Below are 16,857 nucleotides of genomic sequence, written 5' to 3'. Positions count from 1 at the left end.
GAAGTCTGTGAGCTGCAGGAGCATGAGGAAGGTTGCAGGCAGCTACGTTGGTGGTATAGTGGTGAGCATAGCTGCCTTCCAAGCAGTTGACCCGGGTTCGATTCCCGGCCAACGCATACCAGCTTTTCTTCTGCTGGTGTCTGAATTGTGCCCTGCTGCACCTGTGCTCCCCAGGTGGCCATCTTCCTCACCCAGCAGTTGACTTCCAGCTGCCCTGGGACATCAAAACATTCCCTCCCCTCCTCAGAGCCCCCGTGCTGCCTGGTTTCTTTCCCAGGACAGCCACATGAGGGCGATGCTGAGAACTGTCGGCGGAGGTCTGTCCTCTCTGGTCCTCTCTGGTCAAAGGCCAGAGACCTGTCTGTGTGATCTGAATTTACCCTGCCTCGAGTGAATAGAACGTTCTCTCCTCCATGCTTTCCATCCCTCCATGCTGGCTGGCCAAAGGAACAGTTTCTTCTTCTTTGGAAGGGATGCTGATATGTATCACTCTCTATCTGTAGAGCACATGTTACTTACTTCCTTAGAAGTACTCGTGCTTGGCAACAGATCCTGCAACCCGGCATAACTGGGTTTGACATACTCCTTTGCACAACCGTTATCAGGATTGGAAGTTTCAGCATCCCTGTGTGAGCAGAGCCAGTGCCATACTGTGCTGAGGCTTCAGCATTCTGGTGACATTCTGAATATTTCTGGCCATGGATGTAGCAATGTTCATGCAAAGAAGGATGTGAGGCACCCTCATTTGCTGCAAATGGCAGCATTTAGTCAGAGTGGTTGAGAAGAAGGGGACTGGGAGGCAAACCAGAAGCATTTCTCCAGTTGTGAGAGAAGATCAGGTTTGTGTCCTGAGGCCCAGGAGAACCTCGTGAAGTCCAAGAAAGCCACGTGCAAGGACTTGCACCTGGGCCGAGAAAACCCCCGCTACTAATACGAGCTGAGGGATGAAAGGATGGAGAGCAGCCCTAACAAAAAGGACTTGGCCATACTGGTGTGTGGCAGCAGCTGGACATGAGCTAGCAATGTACCCTTGCAGACCAGGAAGCCAACATCCTGGTCCAAGCAGTGAGGCCAGCAGGGAAAGGGAGGAGATCCTGCCCGTCCGCTGTGTGCTGTGCTGTGAGACCTCACTTGGAGTGCTGCGTCCAGATGGGGAGTCCTCAGCACAGGAGAGACGTGGAGCTGTTGGAGCTTATCCAGAGGAGGGCCACAAAAGTGATTCAAGGGATGGAGCACCTCTGTACGAGGACAGGCTGAGAGAGCTGGGGTTGTGCAGCCCAGAGAGGAGAAGGCTCCGGGGAGACCTGATAGTGGTCTGTGAGCATCTAAAGGGAAGCTACATGAAGGAATGAAGACAAGGATAAGATTCCCCTTGAGCCTTTTCTTCTCCATGCAAATGAATCCCTGCTCTCCCAGCGTCTCCTTTTATAGCAGTCTCCGAATTGCAGAACGATTGATCTTGGCAGTGTTCTCTGTGGGATCTCTTGTTCTTATTTTGCCTGGGGATGGCCTTGTGGCCATGGGACACGGAGGGTTCTCCCTCCTCTGTTTCAAGTCATGAGAGGAAAGATCAGGATGGTTTCTGCTGCAGAGCAGATGCTGAAATGTTTCAGGAGGAAACGAAATCACAAGTCCCAAGGTATGCAGCACAAAGTTTTTAATGAGAAGGAAAAAGCAAAGTGGCTCCGTGCGGAGAGGAAGAAAAATATTTTCAGTTTTCAGGGAGGTTGAGAGAAAGTTCCATCCATTCCTGGGATGTGTTCTCCAGATGGGACGATCCATCGGCTTCAGCAGATGAAACTGCTGGGCGGGCGAGGCAGACACAGCCCGGAGCCCCCCAGACCAAGGGAGCCCCCAGAAGAGATGGGAACGCCCGCGGAGCTGAGGGAGCTGCCAACAGCAGCTGACAGAGAGGATCCCACGGCTGTGCTCTGAGGGAAGGAGGTGAGGATGGGGCCCGGCAGGGTCACCACCACAGGGGAGGCCTGGATGGCCACAGTCGAGTCAGCGCAGCGGGCGACACATGGCTCACTGCAGCTGCTTGCCAGTGGGGTTGGGCCAGAGGCACCGCAGGGGGACGGGACGCAGGGTCTGCAGCACGACATCTCTCGCTGAGAGAGGCAAAGCTGAAACACAGAGCAGGGAGGGAACACGGATGCAAAAATCAGTAGTCTTTTCTTTTTCTGTTGCTCTCTCACCCTCACTCCTTGCTCCGCTCTCGTTCTGTTTCCAGTTCCGTGCTCTGAAAGGGAGTGCAGACAATTCTGATAACACGGATAGTAGCTGTGCCATTGCACCTGTAGGTCCTATTGGAAAGACTGGCAGCAAATCTTTGATTTCCCTGGGATGCTTGTTGCACCAGGACAGCCTGCTGTGTTTCATGGTGCAGTAGCATAGAAAATATTGCTGAGATTAGAACAGTACAAGAGGGCTGAGACGAAGAGATGTCACAGCAGTCTCCTCTTAAAAATGCACGCTGTCCTTCATTGCTCCTACCATCCTCATTGTGTTCTCTAAGTTACGCCACACATGGTGTCTCACCCAGTTTTGGGGTAGTCAAGATAGTCAAGAGAGGAAAGACTGATCATACCGTCTCAAAAAATGAAAATCTAGGCAAAGAAGATAGCACAGGATGCACTTGGCTATTTGGTCAGTGCCACCTGCTGTAGGCAATGACTCTGCACGGCGTACATCCTTGCATCTGACTCCCTGAATCGGATTTGCCCTGAAAGATCCCACTTCTTCCCACCTCCACACATCCACCACTCTTCCTCAGGAAAAGCGTTCACAGTCCTGAAACATTTGGATTGCCATGCCATACTGAGGCAGCCTACATCAGACCCAAACTGAGGAGCTAGCATGACAGCAGTCAAGCCCACAGGCAGAGTCCGAGTGAAGGGAGGCTTACCTCGTTTCTGCAGGAAAGTGAGGGAAGCGAAGGCGATGCTGAGCCTGCTGCAGCATGGGCTTTTATGCCGTGTTCCTGAGGCGCGTGACGACAGAAACATTCCATGGTCATGAAGCATCCAAGCAGCTAGCGGTTGGTGACTGCCAAGATCTTGCTAGTAATTAATATCTTGCTTCTTTTCCTCTGAAATGTTTTGCTGCAGATTCATACTTGCCTACCATCAGAACAGTTCATCTGTATTCCTGTGTCCCAAGGCCAATTACTCGAGTTGGAATTCTCCATTTAGCCTTCCAGGGGTTTCAATTGGATTTCCGTCACAGAAATGTCATTTGTAGCATTACTCTGTTCCTGGTGAGCATGGCCACCAGTCACAGTGAACGTCAGGCATGAAGGACACCAGTGGTGAGCTCTCAAGGGCTTTCAGTGCAAGCTCTCAGGCTAAATCTGTGAGATGTGCTGTAGATGCTGGTGTAAGTTCCATCAACACATCCGGATGGCATGACTGCAGGTGGGGAAAGGGGCCCAGATCAGCAGGGATGCGGCAGAGGCAGAGAAGACCACAGAGATACTGCTTGAACTCAACATGCGCTTACAGAAACTGCGCTGGCTGCTACTTTGCTATATGCCAAAGTAATGGCAATGAAGGCAGATTCACAGGAAGGGAGAGTAGAACTGGGAGCCAGACACTCGTGTCTGTAGAGGTTGCTGGCTGGGATGTCTAACCACTGCCACATGTTCCCTGTCAACTCTTTAGCATCATTCCTTGGCAGCTTGATGATGTCCTCACACTTTTACCAACCAGATGTGCTCTGCCACCAGCCTCTGTGAAATTCAGTGTTGAAGTATATGAGAGTTCACCTCTGAAATGCTCTGCGTGCAGGCCATGGGAAAGTAACGCTATGAGACGCTATTCCTCCTTGTGGGCAATCAGAGACATGCAGGAGGTTGTGGGAGAAGTTCAGACAGAACATGGAGATCGTACAGTCCCAAATGAGAGATAAGACCCACGTGCCCATGGATGTTTTCAAGCTCAATGGCATGGAAAAAATGATTGGAGCTAGAGGAAATCCCCCTGTAAGCTGCACTGAGGACCACCTGTACGTTTCCTACACTCATCACGCTAATGCTCATGCTCTTTGACAACTCGATCAGCAAGGTAGACAGTAGAATTGAGTGTGCCCTGAGTAAGCATGCTGATGTCGCTAAGCTGAGACTGATAGTGAAGAAGAAGGGGGGAACAACTTTAAACCAAAAGAGGGGAGATTGAAGTTTGATGTTAGCAAGACGTGTTTTACTCTGAGGGTGGCGAGGCGCTGGGACGCGTTGCGAAACGAGGGTGTGGAGGTAGTGAAAACAGAGAAGGGTAACTTGAAGAGTGCGTGAGGTTCTTCTCTCTCAAGTGGATTGTGACTAGGATGTCTGTAGCCATGCTCCGTGGTGTTCCAACGGTTTCTTGCCTCTTGCAGGCAGAGGACTGTCTGTACACTCATCACTGTTTTATCTCTTCCTAACGACGGTGGGCCGTGTAGTCATATTCAGTGTGATGACGAGTAGAGGTGAGAGTCATGCTCTTCTCTTTTATGGGGCTCTTGAGAGGAATGTCCACAGCCATCTTCCTTGGTGACTTGAACATGTTGTCCATGTTATTCCAAGCAGGAACAGATATCAGCCTGGGTAGTGGAAAAGCTGTTGGCACTCACCAAATCTGGCTGTGGGAGTGAGATCAAAGTAATGCCGGCGTCCTTCCCTAAAATTGACCCATACTCAAATTAACCTGCTTTGCTCAGCGACGCATTAATCTCATTGACCACAGTCCTGCATGGCCTCCTTTTGAGGAGAGGCTCGGGGCTGGGAGTCCACTCCGCGCATTTCCAAGTTCAAAGTGACATAGCATCAGCCTCCCAGAGCACCCGCCTGTCATCATGAATGGGGAAGAGATGGGAAAAACCCTGAACCGCAGGCACACATGAGTCACACGGCTGTGGAAAGCAGTGGAAAAGGTGTCCTGGCCTCAGGCACGCCAGGAATAGCAGGCCTCCCAAGTGCCACTTTCCTCATCATAGACATTACTGAAGGGCTTTGAACCATTCCTGAAGCAAGAGGAATGTCTAGCGCTGCGTCCTTCGAAAGCGCTGCCTCTCTGTGACTAGTGCAGATCCTATGTCACTTGTCTTGGCTTGGAGAGGACTTTTGGATATGATCCACCCAACCCAGTGTCTGATGAAAGCTCACCCAGGTGAGCTTTCTCTGCTGGATCACCTGGGAACAACTGCTTGGCACTGCCCGGTCCAAGCCTGTGTGTGTCCCCTCTTCCTGACAGCACTACTTGATGACTGTGGAGAAGTAAATGTGAGGCGGCGTCGGAAATGGGGAAGAAAGCCAAACTGGAGAAGCAAGGAAAGGTGATGATCATGTGGAGTGTGTTCAGTGTGCGTTCCCTGTGGGGATGATCAGAGGCCTGGTGCTCCAGCCCTGTGGGGATAGCGTGACATTGTGATGCAGAGTCTGAGAGACCAGGGTTTGCTTAGCTGCAAGGCAAAACCTTCTACCTGTGGGCATGAAAGAGCAGCCCTCCAGTGCCTAGAAAAGATGACAGAGTTGGCAGGAGGAGGTCATCTTGCCTTGCTTGTGTCCTGAACAGCTGGCAGGCCACGGCAGCTACTCCAGGTACATCAGACCAGACAGAGGAAGTGTTTACAGCCCAAACATAGAGCTCTTGTCATGCATCTTGGACGTTCATGACAATCCTTCATAGGAGCAACCAAAGGAACTCTCAGCAAGTAAGGGCTCTGCACATGTCAGCATCTTGCTGTGGGACTCAAGGTCCACATGTAATCTACCCCTGAATCCCTTGCACGGACTCCAGAGCCCAAAGGAAACGAAATGTCCAAAACTTGGCCTGCGTGGTTGTCACGTGGCCTGTTCACGGGAAAACAGAATGCTTCCTTCTGTCCTGCTTTGGGCCCAGCAGGCTGGCAAGTGAGAGGTTTGCATCATGAAAGACTGGTGGAAGGCTGTGCCTGTCTTGAAGAGTCTGGAGAGTGAAGGAGGAATGGCAAGAGATGTACCCGAGTGCTGTGGAGAGGGACTGCGCTCCAGTGGCAGTGGGAAAGAGGCCTGTGTGCAGCCCATGCTGCAGAGGTGGGTCACAAACGGTACTGTTTCTGAGGACTGCAGCTTCATGGAGGGAGCCTGAGTGCAAGGCATCTCAGGAGGTCCATTGCTAGTCCAAGGAAGAGTTACAAGCATGGCTAGTCCAAAGTGAGGGCACACTGCTCAGTGTGTGGCCTTGTTGAAACTGCAGGTTCATAATGCAGGCATGCAGAGTCCTCAACTTCTTTGGATACTTGCTTTGTGCTTTCCTTGTGAAATGCTTGTGGTCCTCAAGCAGCCCATCAAGTCTTGGTTCAGCACCGTAATGCCCAGGGAGGAGATGACAGTGGAGCAGATGGATCTGGACTGAAGGAGGCTGCACGTAGTGCAGAGCCCTCACGGGAGCAGGCTCAGGGCCAGAACTGCAGCCCTTGGAGAGAGAAGCTCATAGATGAACATTTGACCCTGCAGGAGCTGCCACCCACGGGACACACATTCTGCTGTGTTCGTTTCCTAAAGGAGAGCGCCCTGTTGTGTGGACATGTCCTGGAGCAGTTCTCGAACAATTGCAGACTGAGGATTGCACTGTACACTAACCTTACCTCCACATTCCCCATTCCTCTGCAGCGCACTGTGGGATGCTGAAGAAGAGGATGGGTGGGAGAAGACAGATGTTGTTTTTTGTTTCCTTTCATCTCTGGATATGTTAGCCTGCTTTTAATAACAGGCAGCAGATTACATTAATCTGAGTCTGCTGTCCTCGTAACAGTCATCAGCGATGGATCTCCTTGTTCTTGTCTCAACCCTGGAGTCTGCTTTTAGTGTAGCTATACCGAGGGCTGCAGAAAGCACCAACTTGTGAGCAGATGGTCCTCCCTGTTAATGCTTAAAGGAGGACACCTGGCAGCACTGGGTCCCCACGGATCTTCCCTGAGGCCGTGGGGCTTTGCTGGCTGACCTGTTCCCAACCCTTGCACACAGAGAGGTGGAGGTTGTGCCCGTCCTCTGTTCTCCTCCTCTGGGGAAGAAGTGCAAAATGACATGTGGTGGAGATGATGGAATCTGGCAACTATTTTATTCTGCCCAATGTACTTACCGGTGTGCTGTAAAGAAGGAGGGGGCTCCTCAGTGCCTTCTTTCAGTCCCGTGTCTACCAGCCTGAGCAGTAAAGTTCCTGTGGAGAATGGGGCACCTGGCTGTATTGGGTGAAGCGTGTAAAGGAGAAGGGATACCTGGAGTGACCCTGAGGGGATAGTGAGGAGAGAGAGGATGAGTGGTAGCCCCTTGCTGGTACACGGTTAGTTCCCTGCAGTTGTGCCACTGAAGAGAGCAGAGCAGTAAAAGGTGATTGATGCACAAACACTTTCCCTCTCCTGCAAATCCTACCCAGCTTGTCCTATTTTTGTTTGTCTCGTGTGCCTGGCTCATGTCTGGAGCCAGGGTGTGTGGATGGCACAGGGAAGCTGCCTGCAGATGCATGCAGGTCTCAGCAGAGCCAGCTCTTGCCTTATCTTCCCATCAGATTCTAGCAGTGCAGCCTACCCCACACCTTCCTGGGCCTGCTGCCAGCGCCTGAGGCTGGTCTCCACCCACGGCAGGTAAACCAGTGCTGTCCTGGGAGCTTTGAAGGCCCCACCTCCTACACAGCTGGGCTGGGCAGGCAGTGCTGCAGGATCAGGTCAGAGAGTTTTCTCTGGCTCCCTGCTTCTGCCTGCCCTTGCTGCTCCCTGTGAGCTGGAGGGTAGGTAGTGGCAATCATTCATTGTGGCTGGGGCTGTCCACTTCCATCTGCTCTGTCCTGATCACATTTGTCCCTTCCTTGCCCAGCAGCACTCCAAAAATGCTGTGGAGCAGCACTTGCAGCGCAGCACTCAGCTCTGCCTGGGAAGACCAGTTGTTTGGGGGAGAGGGGCTTGTGCTAGCTAGGCTGACACACAGCGGGTGCACGCAAATGCCCACACAAGCATGGGCGTGTGCAGGCAGCATAGATCTGAGCTGGATGGAGAGCAGCACCAGTTGGAGCATTCAGGGGAGCAGTAACAGGCCTCGCGTAGCACAGACAAGAGCTCCAACCCATGAGGCATACGGAGGTGAGCTTACCCAAAAAGCTTTAAAAGTGAATCCTGACCATAAGAAGACATCAGAGAACTGTGATCACCTGGATACAGGCTTATGCTCCTTTGGTGTGAGACCTTGCTTTCTTTTTGCTGTCTCCTGGTATACTACGTCGCTGTGGAACGAGGTTGTGGATCTGCATGCAGTCGTGTCAGTAGCCAAGGAAAGTAGGCATAGGAAAGCAGGCATAGGAAAGAACTCTGAGACATGAGAGCAGAAGGCTTTCCTGATTGCCATCCAGGGGTAAGAGTTAGCCTCAAGAGTGAATTCTCTTGAGTGCCATCAGAGGCAGCCATTGCATGTTGTGGGACCCATGAGATGGTGTGTTGTGTCTTCCTGCCAGCTCAGCGTTCTGCTGAAGCCTCCTGTCTGTCCATTCTGTTGCTGAGAGGACATAGAGCAGGTGTGCAGCTGGTCCCATGGTGTAAAGGTGAGCACTCTGGACTCTGAATCCAGCGATCTGAGTTCAAATCTCAGTGGGACCTCTACTTTTGGGCTCCCAAACCATTGCCCACAGCTGACTTTCACCTAAGCCTGAAACTGAACTAATTAATGCATCCCAGACATCCTTCTTGCCATCCTTCCTTCTCTGTGCTTTTAGCCATGCAATAGCTTCCCCTGACATGGTTCCTCCACACGTGCCTAGCTTAGTGAGCACAGGCCCTGACCCTTCTTTGTTGCCTTCTGATTGATGGCTGCTGCCTTGTGAGGGAAACCAGCAGAAGGTCACTGTATCCCACAGCAGCTGAGGTGCAGACCCTGCAGTCCAATCCTGCTCAAGGCATGGTCGAGAAGAGCAGGCTGTTCAGAGCCGTGTCTGGGGGCATGTTGCTTATTCCAATGAGGCAGACTCCTCAGCATCCCTGGAAAGCTCAATCCCATCTTTGTCCATCTTCACAGGACACGAGGAATACTGTGTGTGGCGTTCTGTGGATTCCCGCTGATGTGCATGGCTTTTTGTCCTCTCACAGGGGTGGCACTGAGAAGAGGCTGCCTCTCTTGTGCTTCTTCTTCCTGCCCAGCCTCCCTCTGCAGGTACTAAAGTCGAGGACGGGATGCCCCCTGAGCCTTCTGCCCTCCGCACAAACCATTCCCTGCTCTTCCTGCTTCTCCTGTTAGAACACATCACAGAAGCACAGAGTGGTTGAGGCTGGGAGGAGCCACAGCTGGACGTGTTGTCTTTTTGTACCTGGGGATGGACTTGCTGCCATGGGACAGGGCAGGTTCTCCCTCCTCTGTTTCCAATGAGAAGAGGCAAGCTGAGGGCCGTGAGGACTGCTTTTCTAATCAGAGCAGGTGACCAATGGCGTTAGGAGGAAACAAAATCACAATTCCAAGATCTGCAGCACAAAGTTTTTAATGGGAAGGAAAAAGCAAAGTGGCTCTGTACAGAGAGGAGGAAAAATGTTTTCAGTTTTCAGGGAGGTTGAGAGAACGATCCATCCATTCCTGGGATGTGTTCTCCAGATGGGACGATCCATCGGCTTCAGCAGATGAAACTGCGGGGCGGGCGAGGCAGACACAGCCCGGAGCCCCCCAGACCAAGGGAGCCCCCAGAAGAGATGGGAACGCCCGCGGAGCTGAGGGAGCTGCCAACAGCAGCTGACAGAGAGGATCCCACGGCTGTGCTCTGAGGGAAGGAGGTGAGGATGGGGCCCGGCAGGGTCACCACCACAGGGGAGGCCTGGATGGCCACAGTCGAGTCAGCGCAGCGGGCGACACATGGCTCACTGCAGCTGCTTGCCAGTGGGGTTGGGCCAGAGGCACCGCAGGGGGACGGGACGCAGGGTCTGCAGCACGACATCTCTCGCTGAGGGAGGCAAAGCTGAAACACAGAGCAGGGAGGGAACACGGACCCAAAAATCAGTCAGCCCGTCTTTCTTTGCGTTGGCTCTCTCACCAACTCCCTTTGCTGCCCTCCAGCTCTCTTTCTGGCTCCGTGTCCTCAAAGCACCTGCAGATGCTGTTGCTACCACAGTCTGCAGTGTGACAGCTCTCCTGCCGGCTGAGTTGGAACGACTGTCAGGAAAGCTGCGACTAACTGGGTGCTGATTGCACCAGGACTGCCTCCTATGTTCCTGGTGCCGTCACATGGGTGAAGATTGCTGACACTAGACCAGGACATAGAGGCAGGCCAGAAAAGACGTTGGACCAAACTTGCTGGGAAAACACCCCGGGTCTTTACAGTTCCCATCATCCTCAGCACGCCATCTGAATTGCCCTGCAGAAGAACGCTTCCCACTTCTTGAAGAAGGCCCGGGAGAGTCTCTGGAAAGACTCATCTCTCACATGAATTTCACAACATTGAAGATGGCGCAGGATGCACCCGGCTGTTCTCTTCAAGGCCAGCTGCTGCAGGTCCTAATTCTCTGGACATACGTCCTCCATGCCAACAACCATCAGTCTCACTGTGTCACTGAGATCCCGTCTCTTCCCAGCCCTCCACCCAATTTCCCAGTGGACTACACAGACCAAGTAGCAAGGGGACTCAACAGCAAGGGGACAGCACTTGGTCCCAGCTGGAGAGCTGGAGTGACTTTGTGCTTACCTCGTTCCTCAAGGAAAGTGAGGGAAGAGGGGGCGATGCAGAGCCTGCAGCAGCACGGGCTTTTATGCTGTGTTGCAGAGGCCCCACAGGGCAGAAACATTCCTGGCTCATGAAGCACTGAAGCACCTGGTGCTGGCTGATTGCAGGGACCTGCCAGGTAATTAAGACCACTCTTCTTTCATCTGAAATGTTTAGCTCCAGAATCACACTGCCTGACATCAGATTAATTCATCTGTCCCCCGATGTCGTAAGACCAAACAAGCGGGAAGACTCAGTCTCCTCTGGCAGGCAGGAGTTAGAGCCATGATCAGATTTCCTATGCACATATACTGAAAGTTATGTATTCTATTTCTATGCATGTACACAAGTATATATTGTGTGACCAAACAGATGCCCGCATCCTTCCCTGAGAATTACCCATACTCAGATTGACCTGCTTTTCTCTGCATGTTCATACCCCTGGCCTGAGGCCTAGGATGTTTTCTTTTGCGGAGCGGCTTCGGACAGTGTTCCACATAGTGAAGTCTCTTTGTTGTGGGCCACAGATGCAGCATCCCATTCCATGCATTTCAAAGTACAAAGGCACATGGGATTAGCCTCCCAGAGCACCTGTCAGTCATTGTGATGAGAAGACCACAAAGAAGAGTTGGGGAAACCCCTGAAGTGCAGGCACACACAAGTCACGTAGCTGTGGAGTGCGGAGCTTCTGGACTCATTTCTGCCACAGCACTGCTTTCTTCATCAAGGTCGTTTCTAAGGTTCTGTGTGCCATTCCTGAAACAACAAGCGTTTTACACATTCTGGTCCTGCTGCATTCAAAGCATTGCCTTTTCATGGCTGGTGCGGACCTTGAGTTACTCATGTTGTACTGGAAAGGGCCTTTGGAGATGATCTACTCCAATCCTCTGTGGGTTGCAGGCACACCTAGATGAGGTTTCTAGGTGGGACACATCACCCTTTGTAGATCTCCCCCACTACATGGAGTTTTCCTGTAAGTCCTGGCCCTAACTGCACTCCACTCCTTCAGTTTCCCCTGCTGACTGGTTTACTTACTGGCCGCTTTTGTGAGGTAAGAGGCGTTTTTGGCCACCAAATTGGAACGCCTCCACCTGAGAAGGGGCTGATGTGTCGGACACCAGAAGTAACCTGGGGCTCTCTCTGATGACCTTCCCACACCTGCAAGAAAGGTTGCCAGCAGTGCTGCTGAGAAGCTCCTGAAGTTGTGGAGTAAGCACTGCAAATGGAGGGGAAGGAGACAGCAGAATTGAAGGAATGAAGCCTTCCTCCTTCCTACATCTGGGACTGGAAGGGAAAGACGTGCTGAGACAGATTTCTCCTCCGCCTTCCAGTAAGTCCATCAAGAAGAGCTTTCTGGGCACACGCATGCAAGTGATACGCAGAGCAGATGGCACTGCCTTGTACTCGCTCTGATAAATGGAGCACTCTCAGGCGCCTGGGCGTGTGGGGATCAAACCTAGAAACAGGTGTGTGTTTTCACACCCAGATGGAGCAACAGAGCTCAGAACGAGAGATAGAATGGGTTGTCTTGGAAGTGTCATCATATGGACGATGGGGAGAAGTAAGGTAGGAAAGGCATTTCTGATAAAGCCCTGAATTCACCCAAACAGGATGGACAACAGCAGCCACTACCTTCTGTAGAATACACAGTGGAAATCCTCCAGACCCCTTGCTTTCTTTCACCCAGCCTGAAGAAGCTCTGCTGTTTGGTGGGAGGCCTTTGAACTAATGACAATTGAGGCCCATTTTTGGCAGCCCCTTATTGGGGATCCAGAGGGCTGTGCGACATCTGCAGAATGTTACAGAGGGTCAGCCACATGGCTTTTGCAGCCGTGGTGTTGCTGGGGGCTGAGTCGTTGCATGTCCTCAGCACTGTGCTGTTTCCCTTGAACTGAGAAACATTTCCTGTGGTGTGCGCCCTCTCACAGGGTGGGTCATGGGAAGCGTACAGGATGGAGAGCAGAGCCCGCAGTGAATTATGAACAGGAGGAGATGCTTGGCCTGAAGGTTTGCCCCGGTATTCTGGCAGAGAGCAAGAGAGAAGAGGATGTCAGGAATGGGAATTGAGCCCAAGACTCCCAGGGTTGCAGCCTCTTAGGCTTGGCCTGCAGGGCTGCCCTATGTCTGCTTCCTGGTTGGACAAGTGTTCTCCCTTTTGCTCTGCCTGGGGCTGAGCAGGCTGGCTGGGGAGGGCTCTGCTCCACAAGCCCCTTGGGTCAGGTGCTAGTCCAAGCATCTGCTCCACGAGGGCTCCACACAGAGGGAGGGCAGACTGCTCAGTGCCTGACCCTGTTGAAACAGGAAATTGATAGCCAAGCGTGGAGTGTCCCAGATTTCCCTTGGGTAGAGGCTGAGTGCTTCAGCTCTTGTTGGGAAATTCTTAATGTCTTAATGGCCAAGAACTGCCCGTTAAGTCTTTGTTTTCCAGGGCTGGCCTTGTTACAGCCAGGCCTCTGTCTGCAGGTCTGGGAGATGTCCCATGGGGCCAGGTGGGGCAGCAATGCTGAGCAGAGGTGAGGGTAGTGTCTCAAATGCCCCGGTCAGCTGGTCTTTCGGGAGGAAGCTGGGCTGGTTTGGAGCAGGACACTCAGCCTGCAGGAGGTGAAGGCAGCCCACAGCCTGGCAGAATAAAAGTTTATCTTGATTAGGAACCAAGCCATTGTTAATTGCTTGGAAGGCAGCTATGCTCACCACCATACCACCAACCTGCCTACCACACCTGCCCTCTGCCCTTTGGTGGGGCTTGTTATGGAACATCTGGCAAGGATGGGAAAGTACTGACATCAAATGACTGTTGCACAGTAACGGAAGTAGGGGCTGAGGGCTGGGAACTGCTAACCTTTGGAACTTGGCCTGGGAACCTACGCTGGAAATCAGAGCAACCTTGAGAAGTGCAGCTGGCATCCTTGAAAAACGCACCTGAGAACCAGAGCTATCCTGAAGTTACTACTTTTCAAGGTAACTGAAGAACTTGAGGAATAACTTACTATCTGGAAGAGTGACAGTCTGACAACTGAGCAAGCATGCTAACAAAATGGGATTTGGCAACAGGAATTGTCTGCTCAAGCAGAAGGAATAGAAATTTGCCTGCGATAATTAATTTCCTTTCTGAAACAAGGAGAGATGTCATGATCTTTTGAATTTCTTGCAGGCAGAATAGGATTTGAAAGCACCTAATACTTACTTGGAAGCAGTGGGATCATCCCGCACTCCCTGGGGTCAGGGTTTTGAGTGCTGCTTCTCTTGTAGAATCTTTTGGAGCGGGTTGTTATTGCCCAGGGCATGGAATGATCCAGGTAGAGATGGCTGGAGCAGGTTGCTGTGGCCAGGTGGCAAAGGTGTTGGACTAGAAATCTGTTGTGATTCTCCATGCAGGTTTGAATCCTGCCAACTACGTGGGATGCGGTTCTCTTTTCTCTACATGCAGTGACCACACGGCAACCACACTGGCACACTGAAGAGCTCCGAGGGCTGGGATCAGGGACACAGAGGCTAGTTGGACGCTGGTAGCTAGCCTTGTTACCCACTGGTTGTTACTTGGTCCGGTTCCTGTTTCACATATTCATCAACGGCCTGGAGGAAGGGAGAGATTCCATCCTCATCAAGCTTGCCGATGACACAAAGCTGGGAGGAGTGGCTGCGCTGGCTTTTAGCAAGATTTGGGCACGCTGACGAGTTGTGTGGAGAGGGCGCATTAAAGGGGCATGGTCAGCAGGTCAAAGGAGGTTGTCCTCCCCATCTGCTCTGCTCTGGTGAGGCCGCATCCGGCATGCAGTTCTGGGCTTCCCACTTAAGAAAGACAGGGGACTACCAGAGAGAATCCACAGAGTTCTACAAAATGAGTGGGGGCGGCAGAAGACAGGAATTTCCAATTGAACGTGGGAAAGAACTTCATTACTTCATTACATGACAGAGCACTGGAACACGCTGCCGGGAGAGGCTGTGCCGTCTGCTTCTCTGGAGATTTTTTAAAACCATCTGGATGCTTTCCTGCACAGCCTACTCTAGGGAAGTTGCTGTAGCTGGGTGGTTAGACGAGGAGATCTCCAGAGATGCCTTGCAACCGCACTGATTCTGTGATTCTGTGAGAAAGGGCCATTGAGGAGTAGAGGTCCTAGAGGCCTCCTGTGAACAGATTGCCCCCATTGTTCAGAGGAAAGGGAAAGCACTTCCCTGTTTGCTCCATGTCATACTGGTGTTGTGCTTCTTTGGTGATGTAGCTTCCCAGTCGGGTGGAATTTGTACAATTTCTGTTGGAAAGGCAGAATGAGAGAGAAGTTGCAGCAGATGGTGGTAGTGCACATGCAGAGGGCTGGAAGGAGGAGGATGTGAAGTCTGTGAGCTGCAGGAGCATGAGGAAGGTTGCAGGCAGCTGCGTTGGTGGTATAGTGGTGAGCATAGCTGCCTTCCAAGCCGTTGACCCGGGTTCGATTCCCGGCCAACGCATACCAGCTTTTCTTCTGCTGGTGTCTGAATTGTGCCCTGCTGCACCTGTGCTCCCCAGGTGGCCATCTTCCTCACCCAGCAGTTGACTTCCAGCTGCCCTGGGACATCAAAACATTCCCTCCCCTCCTCAGAGCCCCCGTGCTGCCTGGTTTCTTTCCCAGGACAGCCACATGAGGGCGATGCTGAGAACTGTCGGCGGAGGTCTGTCCTCTCTGGTCCTCTCTGGTCAAAGGCCAGAGACCTGTCTGTGTGATCTGAATTTACCCTGCCTCGAGTGAATAGAACGTTCTCTCCTCCATGCTTTCCATCCCTCCATGCTGGCTGGCCAAAGGAACAGTTTCTTCTTCTTTGGAAGGGATGCTGATATGTATCACTCTCTATCTGTAGAGCACATGTTACTTACTTCCTTAGAAGTACTCGTGCTTGGCAACAGATCCTGCAACCCGGCATAACTGGGTTTGACATACTCCTTTGCACAACCGTTATCAGGATTGGAAGTTTCAGCATCCCTGTGTGAGCAGAGCCAGTGCCATACTGTGCTGAGGCTTCAGCATTCTGGTGACATTCTGAATATTTCTGGCCATGGATGTAGCAATGTTCATGCAAAGAAGGATGTGAGGCACCCTCATTTGCTGCAAATGGCAGCATTTAGTCAGAGTGGTTGAGAAGAAGGGGACTGGGAGGCAAACCAGAAGCATTTCTCCAGTTGTGAGAGAAGATCAGGTTTGTGTCCTGAGGCCCAGGAGAACCTCGTGAAGTCCAAGAAAGCCACGTGCAAGGACTTGCACCTGGGCCGAGAAAACCCCCGCTACTAATACGAGCTGAGGGATGAAAGGATGGAGAGCAGCCCTAACAAAAAGGACTTGGCCATACTGGTGTGTGGCAGCAGCTGGACATGAGCTAGCAATGTACCCTTGCAGACCAGGAAGCCAACATCCTGGTCCAAGCAGTGAGGCCAGCAGGGAAAGGGAGGAGATCCTGCCCGTCCGCTGTGTGCTGTGCTGTGAGACCTCACTTGGAGTGCTGCGTCCAGATGGGGAGTCCTCAGCACAGGAGAGACGTGGAGCTGTTGGAGCTTATCCAGAGGAGGGCCACAAAAGTGATTCAAGGGATGGAGCACCTCTGTACGAGGACAGGCTGAGAGAGCTGGGGTTGTGCAGCCCAGAGAGGAGAAGGCTCCGGGGAGACCTGATAGTGGTCTGTGAGCATCTAAAGGGAAGCTACATGAAGGAATGAAGACAAGGATAAGATTCCCCTTGAGCCTTTTCTTCTCCATGCAAATGAATCCCTGCTCTCCCAGCGTCTCCTTTTATAGCAGTCTCCGAATTGCAGAACGATTGATCTTGGCAGTGTTCTCTGTGGGATCTCTTGTTCTTATTTTGCCTGGGGATGGCCTTGTGGCCATGGGACACGGAGGGTTCTCCCTCCTCTGTTTCAAGTCATGAGAGGAAAGATCAGGATGGTTTCTGCTGCAGAGCAGATGCTGAAATGTTTCAGGAGGAAACGAAATCACAAGTCCCAAGGTATGCAGCACAAAGTTTTTAATGAGAAGGAAAAAGCAAAGTGGCTCCGTGCGGAGAGGAAGAAAAATATTTTCAGTTTTCAGGGAGGTTGAGAGAAAGTTCCATCCATTCCTGGGATGTGTTCTCCAGATGGGACGATCCATCGGCTTCAGCAGATGAAACTGCTGGGCGGGCGAGGCAGACACAGCCCGGAGCCCCCCAGACCA

The sequence above is a fragment of the Tetrao urogallus genome (genome assembly GCF_951394365.1).
Source record: "Tetrao urogallus genome assembly, chromosome: 11".
Lineage (NCBI taxonomy): Eukaryota > Metazoa > Chordata > Aves > Galliformes > Phasianidae > Tetrao > Tetrao urogallus.
The sequence above is the reverse complement of the archived record's forward strand: the minus strand, read 5'-3'. Positions refer to the sequence as shown.